The sequence below is a fragment of the Palaemon carinicauda genome, chromosome 2 (assembly GCF_036898095.1).
Source record: "Palaemon carinicauda isolate YSFRI2023 chromosome 2, ASM3689809v2, whole genome shotgun sequence".
In the NCBI taxonomy this organism is placed as follows: domain Eukaryota; kingdom Metazoa; phylum Arthropoda; class Malacostraca; order Decapoda; family Palaemonidae; genus Palaemon; species Palaemon carinicauda.
The window spans coordinates 14079941-14092554 of NC_090726.1; the positions used below are offsets into that span (position 1 = coordinate 14079941).

Consider the following 12614-nt stretch of genomic DNA (forward strand, 5'->3'; position numbering starts at 1 on the left):
AAATGAACAAACTTTCAAATTAACATATAAGCCTCCTCTGCCGCCCAGGAAAAACCATAGATAAAAAACAAAATCTCAAGTTTTGAAAAAACTATGGAAACCTGTGTATCCACGGCAATAATGCAGAGTAACTCAAATTTGAGTGGTGGAACCTCACTCTTGTACTACTAATAAATAATAATGATAATAATATTAATAATAAATTCGACTTGCTCGGGCTAGCGTGCGCTAGAAAGTGACCACTTACTAAATACCTCTTCAAACATTGGATACGTTTCACCCAACACTAAATTCTCATTGGCCACTGCCTACAAAACAACTGAACTTAAGTAACAAGATACTTAAGATCTGCTTACATGTCGTTAGGACAATTATTTTTCGCTATACTCCGTAACGCGAAAAAATTTTAGTCCTCACTTCACTCCGCATTCTCTACACTACAGGTATAAACATAATAAAACATTAAATTGCCTTATAGCGCACCGTGCCGGTTGACCCTAGATAATACCAAAGAAAGGGAGAGAAGGAAAAAAATGGAGAGAGAAATAAATGCTCCGATTGAATGATTTACACATTTAACCTCTTTTTGAAGCCTTTGACAAACATGTTTACTTGAAACAGACTACCAACACTCATGTCTATGAAGACACCTATCATTGACGTTATCGTTTGCGATGTTTGAACTTGTAGCCACAGTTTTAACAAAAAATTATGTTTGGTTACATTACAGGAGCTTTTAAAAAACTTCTTAAAGAGAAATCGATCAAAGGACAAAATCATTCCAGCTTCCTCTGCATCAAGCAAAATACATCAAATATGGAAAAGCATTTGTGATAACTTCCGATATCAAAAACTAAACAGTATTGGTGATTTAATTTTTTTTTTTTTTCTTGTTCAACTAAGAAATCTTCAAATTACAATAAACTTAATTCCCCAAATCTCAGATAAGAACACTTTAATGATCTATCAAAATAATAAAGAAGTTTTTCAATATAGGAAAATATAATCCGCACGGATTCTGCAACACCATATTATCAAAAAGATCCTTTGTATGCACCGATCTACCAGCTTAATGTTTCACAGGTGCTTGCAAAGATTTAACAAGTGAAATTTCCGTTGGATCTATGTAACCCCTCATTTCATGCATGCACGTTATGGCCTAAATAGCTTGATCACTGGAGATTACTAAAACGCCGGAATCTAATAGAAGCGTGATAAATAAAGCAACCTACAATGGCATTTCGCTTTGCTCGTGACCATTATTGTAAGTTTCTCTTTGATGAAAGACAAATTTGTAGGCCTTGTCGGTGCTGCCATTCATCGATGATAGAAGATGCTCATGACAACTGAGGTCCCCCAATTTCCTGTCCAAATTAGATGCCACCGTTAAAGACGACTGCTGGCATTTCATTGCATTCACGATCCTGGAAAGCAGATTCCAAAAATAAAACAATGTACATATATACTTGTAATTTCAAAAACCTTTACCTTCTATATCAAAGTTAAATTTCAGCGAAAAATTTCCTTTTTTTTTTTTTTTTTTTTTTTTTTTTTTCTCTCTCCTTATCTTTGCCGTGTAATAAAACCTTTGTTACGTAAACACTCAAAGTTTAACAATAAAGTTTCCCTCGTTAATATGAACAGTCAAGATGCAGAGGACTTTCACTCAGGAATATTCTACTTAAGAATTTTTACCTCCATTTTATTAATAACCTTTGGTATAAAGCACCAAACCTCAAGTTAAAGCATCAATTGCCTCTGTACCTGGACCCCAATATTAGAGATTAAAAAACCTCAACATATTTTTAAAGGTAGCAAAACAGTCTAAAGAATTAATAACTCTCACAAGTCCATAACTCTGAAAAATGTAAAAAGAATTGACCATTCATCCATGTTAGTTGACAACACTTCAAAAAATCCGCTCTTTTGTACTCTTTCTGGGCTTACATACATTGATGACCTGAACAGTGTATTCAGTACAAGTTTAAATTCTTTGGTTTTCTATGATTTCCAAATCTGGCTTTTTGCTACCTACTTGCATTAAAATCGAAAATTTTATCTGGAACAACGTTCAAACATTGCCAAAGTACTTTACATAATTCTGTCGACTGCCTCCTGCTCCTTCATGTCTAATTTTAAAGATTAATTTGCTGTCCAGTTTCCAACCACTCTTTTCATGATATGAAAAAAAAAATGCGCTGTATTCATCGCTAAAAACTTCAGAATTACTCCAAACCTACTACTGAGGTGTCACAACATATAAATTTCCCAACACCAGAGGCGTCACAATAGAGTGATAAACTGCCTACATCTGAGGCGTCACAATATAGTGATAAACTGCCTACACCTGAGGCGTCACAATATAGTGATAAACTGCCTACACCTGAGGCGTCACAATATAGTGATAAACTGCCTACACCTGAGGCGTCACAATATAGTGATAAACTGCCTACACCTGAGGCGTCACAACAGTGATAAACTGCCTACACCTGAGGCGTCACAACATAGTGATAAACTGCCTACACCTGAGGCGTCACAACATAGTGATAAACTGCCTACACCTGAGGCGTCACAATATAGTGATAAACTGCCTACACCTGAGGCGTCACAATATAGTGATAAACTGCCTACACCTTAGGCGTCACAATATAGTAATAAACTGCCTACATCTTAGGCGTCACAATGAAGTAATAGGTTAAATAAGTCTGATGCAAGATATTTAGTTAAAGTAAGGACCAAAATAAAAAGAATGAATTTCTGCGTCAAAACGTGCTCTCAACCGGAGCATCTGATATTTCTTCATTAAGTTCTCAACTAGCTTTGCTCAATATGTAAAATACAGAAATACTTTATCGTTTTCATTTTAACAATACCTTTCACGACGAATTTCGTGGAAATTATGTAACAGACAATTCTGTCCAAAAGATATTCGTTAAAATAACGTTTTCGTTAATTCAGAATGTTTGGCATCTAAACAAGGTCTTTAACGACATAGTTTATCCTAACACTGTAGTTACGAAATTCGCCTTCAGTATTCGTCCTCTGTAAACCTTTCCAAATAAAATTTAGAGTCTGAAAACCAATTATACTTTCTTGTAAATAAATCCAAATCTTGAAGCTTTTAAAGTAAATAGCTAGCATCCAATGCCCCTTCAAATAAACCATCCGCAGCTATGCCATCATCTAAAAATACTTCAATCTTCACTTCCTTAACTCTCCAATATCTAACAGACTTAAGAACTTTAGTAAAGATGTACCGCCGCTTCAAAAATATCTAAAGAATATCCATTATAAAAAACTTTTTAAAATTTTTCCCCAATGAGAAAGATATTGGCAACGTTTTAATAGATTTCTATGCGATAAGCATACTGTAGACTGATTAAATCCTTAAAAAGTTTGTAATAAAAAACCAGCCTTTGCTTACCATTTCCATTCTTGGTCACCGTCAAAGGAATTATTTCTTAGTTTTTCTGATACCAGTGTCACCCATTCTCTTAATAAATTCTGATTCGTCCCTTTCTGACCTATAGTTACCCAATCCAACAACCACAGTAACGGTTTTGAAATGGAATTTTGTGATCGCCCTTTTAGACGTCCATGACTATCTTACCGGACCCAATCTAATTCTGTTCAATGTATTGTGAATAACAACAACCAACAGGCGATTAAAACAATAAAATAAAATAAACACAATGTTCCAATTTCCTTGTACCAACTGCTAAGTATACAAAAATAAAAACAGCTATATTTTCACTTATCTTTTCGACGTCTTTCTTGGTACATTCCTGGCTCCAATGTCAACTCTCGGCCTTTATTGAGCTCTAGACCTCTTCCATCAAAGTTGATATGAATCCACACTTTCCCTCGATCTTTAACTAGCTTGACACTTTCGGCGATGCTGCTCTTTGCGTACTAACTCGTTTCTGCAGCAGTTTTAGATGTTCCTTGTCCTCCAAGTTGATAAACAATCGCATCTAATGCTAACATTTTCGTATCAGTTTCCTCAAAATAACGCGAAGCTCATTCAAATGGTTTTCCATCATACTTTAACGAGGTGCGGATACTTGTTGAATATTCTGCTGGAAATCGGATAATAGATTTTCCATCACAACTTGAAACGGTTTCAGCAATCTGATTGCTAACGTGAAAACACTATTCACATCTGAAGCTGTAATTTGACCCTGCCTGGCGTCCTGGCTAATAAATTCGACTTGCTCGGGCTAGCGTGCGCTAGAAAGTGACCACTTACTAAATACCTCTTCAAACATTGGATACGTTTCACCCAACACTAAATTCTCATTGGCCACTGCCTACAAAACAACTGAACTTAAGTAACAAGATACTTAAGATCTGCTTACATGTCGTTAGGACAATTATTTTTCGCTATACTTCGTAACGCGAAAAAATTTTATTCAACACTTACTACCTAAAGCGCTTCAGGTTTAGTGAAGCAGAGGGTATTCCTAGTTGAATATGACCCAATTATCGAAGAAATATAGATTTAAAAAAAACTAGCCTTTTATGAGAGGTGGTAAATAAATCTAAAATAAATAGAAACGTCATGTTCCTTTGGTAGATAAGATATCTAACTTTTAAATTAAAAAAGTTAAATATACTTTAAATTCAAACCAAATACATAAACCATGTATTTTGTCTATTTGATATTTTACTTTAGGCATTTCTGACTATGAATAAGGCAAACAACCTTTTCAATTGTTTTTGTACCAATTACATTTAAGACAGTTATAAGGGACTTCTGTAAGAAACCTGGGTTTTTGGGCGGAGAATTAGGTAAAGTTATTAGTAGCAATAGTTTTGGGAAGAAATGCCAAATAAACACAAGCTAACCCAGTTAGAAAAATATAGTTCGTAAAAAGGGCTGGAAATTAAATTTGCAATTATCTTGTTCATCTACGCCTGATGGTTTTTCTCCGTCATGGCTCACTATGCTGGCCAAATTAGCATTACATCACTGCTACCTAGTTCTAGTAAGCAGTACAATAGGCTGTTTATGCTTGCACCGTCGGTCATTATTTCAGGTTTTTTTTTTTTTATACATTCAAATGAGCAACAATAACTATACACAGAACAGAACATTTTCATCATAACCAATTACGGAAATTGATCACACAATATCAAAGGATTGTACATCCCTCTTGGATAAGTTTATGTTATAAGTCATATTGAATCTTCATAGGGGTGGGTAGAAAAATGGATGTTTTGGATCATGGTACTTGTGCAAACTGTAAATATTTGGAATCTCGTAGTATATTAAAACCTCCGGTAATTAAGTAAAAAAAAAAAAAAAAAAAGCTGGCAAATACCAATACAAACAAGTCATGCGCAAAAAAACTCTTAATCTCATAGTTGTAAACATTGAACCTGAAAGACTTCAAATTTTAATCGACCGATATGGAAGGCGTTATGCCCCAGCTTCCATTAAAAAGAACAATGCCAAAATAACCAGCACTCTCAAAATTTCTTAGAGAATTCCGCTTTCGCTAATAATTGTAGTAACATGTCAAACTTAATTTCCCATTTATATGCCTTTGAACGTATAAAGCGCAGAGTAGATTTCATTAATAGAAATTTTAAATAAAAACGAAAAAAAAATACTATGATTGCTTACAAAACCTCCACAAGTATGTAACCAGTGTCACTAAGCCTTCACAAGTAATTAAGCAGTCACGAGCCTTCAGAAGTGATTAACCAGTCACAAACCTTCACTAGTATGTAACCACAGTCACCAAACCTTCACAGGTGTGTAACCTCAGTCACTAAACCTTCAAAAGTGTTTAACCAATTACAAACATTCACTAGCGATCAACCACAGTCACTAAACCTTCAATAAGGTGTAACCACAGTCACTAAACCTTCAATAGGGTGTAACCACAGTCACTAAACCTTTACTAGGGTATAACCACAGTCACTAAACCTTTACTAGGGTGTAACCACAGTCACTAAACCTTCACTAGTGTGTAGCCACAATCACTAAACCTTCACTAGTGTGTAACCAGGGTCACTAAACCAAGTGTGTAGCCAGGGTCACTAAACCTTCACAAGTGTGTAACCAGGGTCACTAAACCTTCACAAATGTATAACCAGGGTCACTTAACCTTCTTAAGTGTGTAACCAGGGTCACTAAACCTTCACAAGTGTAACCAGGTCACTAAACTATCAAAAGATTAACCTGAGCCACTAAACATTATCTCTTGTATAACACACACATCCACTAAACCATTTGTGTTTAAAGAGAATGTAAACATTCACATTTCTGTAACCAGAGTCACTTTGTAACTGAGGTCACTAAACATTCAGTCACTAAACATTCACATTTCTGTAAGCAGATTCACTTTGCATTTACATTTGCGTAACAAAGGCCACTGCCCGTTCACTTTTGCGTAACAAAGGCCACTGCCCGTTCACTTGTGCGTAACAAAACGCCACTGCCCGTTCACTTGTGCGTAACAAAACGCCACTGCCCGTTCACTTGTGCGTAACAAAACGCCACAGCCCGTTCACTTGTGCGTAACAAAACGCCACAGCCCGTTCACTTGTGCGTAACAAAACGCCACAGCCCGTTCACTTGTGCGTAACAAAACGCCACAGCCCGTTCACTTGTGCGTAACAAAACGCCACAGCCCGTTCACTTGTGCGTAACAAAACGCCACAGCCCGTTCACTTGTGCGTAACAAAACGCCACAGCCCGTTCACTTGTGCGTAACAAACGCCACAGCCCGTTCACTTGTGCGTAACAAACGCCACAGCCCGTTCACTTGTGCGTAACAAACGCCACAGCCCGTTCACTTGTGCGTAACAAACGCCACAGCCCGTTCACTTGTGCGTAACAAACGCCACAGCCCGTTCACTTGTGCGTAACAAACGCCACAGCCCGTTCACTTGTGCGTAACAAACGCCACAGCCCGTTCACTTGTGCGTAACAAACGCCACAGCCCGTTCACTTGTGCGTAACAAACGCCACTGCCCGTTCACTTGTGCGTAACAAACGCCACTGCCCGTTCACTTGTGCGTAACAAACGCCACTGCCCGTTCACTTGTGCGTAACAAACGCCACTGCCCGTTCACTTGTGCGTAACAAACGCCACTACCCGTTCACATTTGCGTAACAAACGCCACTACCCGTTCACATTTGCGTAACAAACGTCACCAAAGATTGACATTTGTGTAACGAACGTCACTAAAGATAGACATTTGTGTAACAAACGTCACTAAAGATCGATATTTGTATAACAAACGTCACTAAAGATCGACATTTGTATAACAAACGTCACTAAACATCCACATTTGTGTAACAAACTTCACTAAATATCCATATTTGTGTAACATACGTCACTGAATATCCATATTTGTGTAACAAACGTCACTAAACACACATTTGTGTAAGAGATGTCACTAACCACCAACATTTGTGTAACAGATGTCACTAACCACCAACATTTGTGTAATAAACGTCCCTTATTCACATTTGTATAACCAACCTCATTCACATATATGTAACCAATCTGACTTATTCACATAACGTGTGTCACCAAAGTCACTTGACACATGTTACGCACGTGTCACCAAAGTCACTTGACATGTTACGCACGTGTCACCAAAGTCACTTGACACATGTTACGCACGTGTCACCAAAGTCACTTGACACATGTTACGCACGTGTCACCAAAGTCACTTGACACATGTTACGCACGTGCCACCAAAGTCACTTGACACATGTTACGCACGTGCCACCAAAGTCACTTGACACATGTTACGCACGTGCCACCAAAGTCACTTGACACATGTTACGCACGTGCCACCAAAGTCACTTGACACATGTTACGCACGTGCCACCAAAGTCACTTGACACATGTTACGCACGTGCCACCAAAGTCACTTGACACATGTTACGCACGTGCCACCAAAGTCACTTGACACATGTTACGCACGTGCCACCAAAGTCACTTGACACATGTTACGCACGTGCCACCAAAGTCACTTGACACATGTTACACGTGTAACCAAAGCCACTTGACACATGTTACACGTGTAACCAAAGTCACAACTTCAACATGTGTAACTAAAGTCACAACTTCAACATGTGTAACTAAAGTCACAACTTCAACATGTGTAACTAAAGTCACAACTTCAACATGTGTAACTAAAGTCACAACTTCAACATGTGTAACTAAAGTCACAACTTCAACATGTGTAACTAAAGTCACAACTTCAACATGTGTAACTAAAGTCACAACTTCAACATGTGTAACTAAAGTCACAACTTCAACATGTGTAACTAAAGTCACAACTTCAACATGTGTAACCAAAGTCACTTATAACCAAAGTCACTCAACTTTCACTTTTGTGAAACCAAAGTCACAACATTCACTTTTGCGAAACCAAAGTCACAACATTCACTTTTGCGTAACCAAAGCCTCTAATCATTCACATTAGAAAAAAAAAAAAAAAAAAAAAAAAAAAAAAAAAAAAAAAAAAAAAAAAAGTGTTGAACCAAATCCGCAAAATTTGCAGACATACAAGTGTATGAATAGTTTTGTACCCCATTGTCTTATAACATTTTCTCTTTGTAAAAGTTCATAGTAACTAGAGTTTCCAAGTTTGAAGGCAAAGAGTGTGTGTGTGTGTGTGTGTGTGTTTGTGTGTGTGACGTTCATGGATGTATGCAATGCTTGAATTAAGTTTGAAATAGGGGTATATATAATTTCGTGCTAGTTCGTCGAAACCAAGGACTTGACTTCGTCGTTTTATGAAATTTGTTTCGTAATCTTCAGCACTAAAAAGTATAGCAGGAGTAGCTGCATGAAATTTGGTACCTAGGTCAATATAATTATATCAAAGCAGTATGTATAAGTTTAGGTTAAAAAATATAAAGATCAGTAAAATTTGATTCTTGTCCCTACATACTAGGTTCTGTAAAAAAAGGCATTCAATGTTTGATTAAAATCACTAAATTCACTTTTAGCCAAAATAAGATTACTTCAATTAATACATCAGTTGCCACAGTAATACAGCCAAAACTAAGATTCAAATATCTGGAAAAAAAAATAGCAAAGGAAAACAGATCTTAACTCTTTACATTTAGATTTTTTATCTTAACTAGAAGTATGCTATAAATTCACAACGTCCCAAAAGGACCACCGATTCATCTAAAAAAATTTACGCAAAAACTCAAAAATACTGCAAAAGAAAACATCAGTTTTAGAAGATATCCCAAGAACCTTCACAATGGCAACCAACACTAAAGAGCTGCATGAAAAGGTTTTCCCCAGTTTTGCACTACAACGAATGTAACCAAAAACAGTTTCACAGGATGTACTAAAACCTTCATAATAGAAAACCGATTCATAAAAAAATATATTCAATGTTTTATTACATTTTACGTGTTCTGGCCATGAATCTCAACGCAAAGTTTAGTTAAGCCAAGAACATTTTAAAAGTACATACGAGTACTTTTATTTGTACAATATATACATGAAACCACTTTTAGTATGGAGGACAGTATAGGGGACAGTGAGAAAAGTATAGAATTTGGATAGTTTGACTCGGCGAAGTCTGCATAAAGATCAAATTCCTAACACAAGCACTTACAATTCAATACAATAAATCTTTGAAAAAGAATACTTACATATATTAGCCACGATTGACGTTGACATTCTCAACCCGATGATATAAATGGCCCCAAAGTTCTGAACAACCTGAAGTTTCAGAATTTTGGAACTTTGAAAATCAAGGAAGAAGAAATCCTTGCTTTGTCGTCCTTTAGAGACAGGTGGCTCCACCTGTATTTGGTCTTCATGACCATTATTACTAATGCAAATCTTAACTTTTTTATATAAAATTATCCCGTAGAAACATTATTGTTTATACAGAAGAACATTGTCTCATTATTATTATAAAAAAAAATCACATTCAATTAAACTAATAAATCTGTTTTTGCTTCTTACGTAATGCAAAAGACTATCAAATTTGAAAAATGTTCAATTTTTTTTCTTTTTTTTTTTGTGATTAGCAGGATAACACCAAATTCATAAGTTGAAACATCGATATAAAATAAGAAAAAAAATGAAAAGGATCACTGGGTAAGATCTACTTTCTAATATGGCACATTTTGCTATTTGCTTCAAAATGTGTGGGATACAAGTATCATTTCAATAATTTCAGTACTCGAATGAAAAGTTCAAGAATTTTTTTTTCTTTTTCATCAATTAAGTACCATTGGTTACGGCATTTTTTAAATCAAGCTGTTGGAAAACGCTCATAGTCAACCAAATGTGGATATGTGCTTTTATTCGTTACATGATACAACTGCGTTTACCTAAAACTCGCATTCAAAATAATCATTTTTTCACGTCCTTATTGGATAGTATTTATACTTTTACAGTGACATATTCTGATAATAATTGGATGATGTATATGTCTAGATATAAAGACAGTTCCTACTAGATAGGAGAGAGTTAATTTACTTTTTTTTCACTGTTATATTTTGAGATTTTGTCACCCAAAGCCTTTACCTTATCCACGAAATAATCCCAATTGTCCATCCGTTTTCTTTGCTTGTTAATGGATTTTAAAAAAATGGTTCTAGATAGAGAATTTTAGGCAGATACTAACGTATTCATTGATTTAATCATATTAAAATTTCAAGCAATATACAACTTATTGATAACTATATACAATATGCAAGTAGGTAAATAACAAAACGGTCATATGGAATAATAAAGCAATAACTTATAAACTCTACCTCTTAATTCTAAACTAAGTATTTTTACTCATATTTCGTTTGATGGCTCAAACTTCGGACACCCAACCCCACTTTGCATTAAGAAACATGTACAGGTAAAAAATCATTGCAAAGTTATGTAACTTTGGGTAGTACCTCAACAACCCCGTCCCCCAATTATGTTTCCTTTTATAAATCAATTATAGCATGATACCTGGAATGTGTTACTTGTAGGTTACATGTTTTTATGGTAAAGGGGAAAAAATAGACATTTTGATGCAACGTATGGCTGCTAATCGTTCCCAAATGTCACAATCATGACACTTAACCATAACATCCACTCTCTCTCGCACCCGAAGGTGTTACCTGATTTTTTTTAAAAGCTCCTCTAATTATGTTTCACTTGTTTATCTAGAAGGAAACTTTATTACAGCTTTAAGTTAGTTCTCCAAGAATAAATATAAAAAAAAAAAACCTCCCTAAGCCTCCAAGGAAAGGTGAGAGGTAAAAATGACAAAATTATTATTATATATCACATTTACTGTGTATTACTCACGGTTAGAGACGGTAGTTCCTGACAATGTTATCGTAATTTTCGTTAAGGCTGCTGGTTTGATTTTTGTGAAAAATTAAAACAATTCCTATTTTGATTAAATATTTAGTTTGTCACTGTTGATCTATTTGTTAATTTCACACTTTATTAATATTTACCTGCTACTCAATGACCTAATGATAACGTATTTATTTTTAATTTCAGGTAGCCTATTTGTATGTAGAGAAAATAATGTTTTTTACCAAATAAAATATAATCAAGTTGGGCTGTAAAACAATACCAACATTCTACTATAATGTTGGACTGTAACTGTGCAGACTTATGTTCTATTGACTTACCCTGAAATTACCGTATTTCGGGAAGTCCAATTTTTGCAGGCAGAAAGATTCTGTTATCATCACATATCGTTTAATTCTATTATCTGAAGACAATTCATTGACTTTTCAACGAAACAGACGGCGTTAGATCCTCCTTTCATATATAAGGAAGATAGGCGGGTTCCTAACTGGGCCACTTAAAAGATAGGAAATTTCACCAATATTGTACCCAGCTACTGACGTAATTTTAGTTTAACCTTAAATCTTCCTTTGTAATACAAATGAAAATGGGACATTTTATTAGGATATCCCAGGTACTGTACTATATACTGTAATTATACTAAATATGCAAATAAGTACATTTTCGTACTGTAAATATACCCATGCAGGTACACTCGCTTTTTGTCTACTATAAGTGAACGTATAACTGTCTTGTGATGTCTAGTAACTAAATAATAACGGAGCTCCTGGTTGACAACTGACACTACGCCGAAGATTGGTTGAAAGAGTTTCAATTTTCTTCCACTTCACAAGTTTTTCATAAAATAAAGGGTATTTTGCTTACATAACAGAAGGAGACATATTCTTTTTTATACAATTATACATCATTTTATTTAAAAAAAAAAATACTTTACAGGTTTCTATAAACGAAAGTATGGACGACGGAGAAAATTCTCTGTCGCAAAAGAACCTCCGTTGTCTGTCGTCTGCAGTTTGTAGACGAAAACCAGGACCGACTTAATTCTAAGTGGGTCCTGACGAGAACAGAGCATATCCCAACACTGATCTCTAGTGTCTCAGCTTGGGGTGTCGGGGGGGGGGGGGGGGAAGAATATAAGGCCTCCTGTACGGAACGACGCCATTGCCAACTCACTAGAGAAAGAGGTGTGAATGTACATGGTAATGTAAGAACAGACTTAAGTACCTCTTACACAATCAGTGATAAAGGCTAGATTCCCATAGACTTCATTGGTTGGGTAGAGAAAGATAGAGGAGGGGCTTA

General features: G+C 35.8%; 2 long non-coding RNA genes across 7 annotated transcripts in view; one reads left to right on the plus strand and one right to left on the minus strand.

The window, feature by feature from the left end:
• LOC137623269 (uncharacterized) overlaps window positions 1-12614 on the plus strand; it is a 478525-nt gene that overhangs the window by 221755 nt on the left and 244156 nt on the right. The gene's annotated exons all lie outside the window — the stretch shown is intronic.
• LOC137623259 (uncharacterized) overlaps window positions 1-12614 on the minus strand; it is a 492316-nt gene that overhangs the window by 128962 nt on the left and 350740 nt on the right. The window lies entirely within an intron of this gene.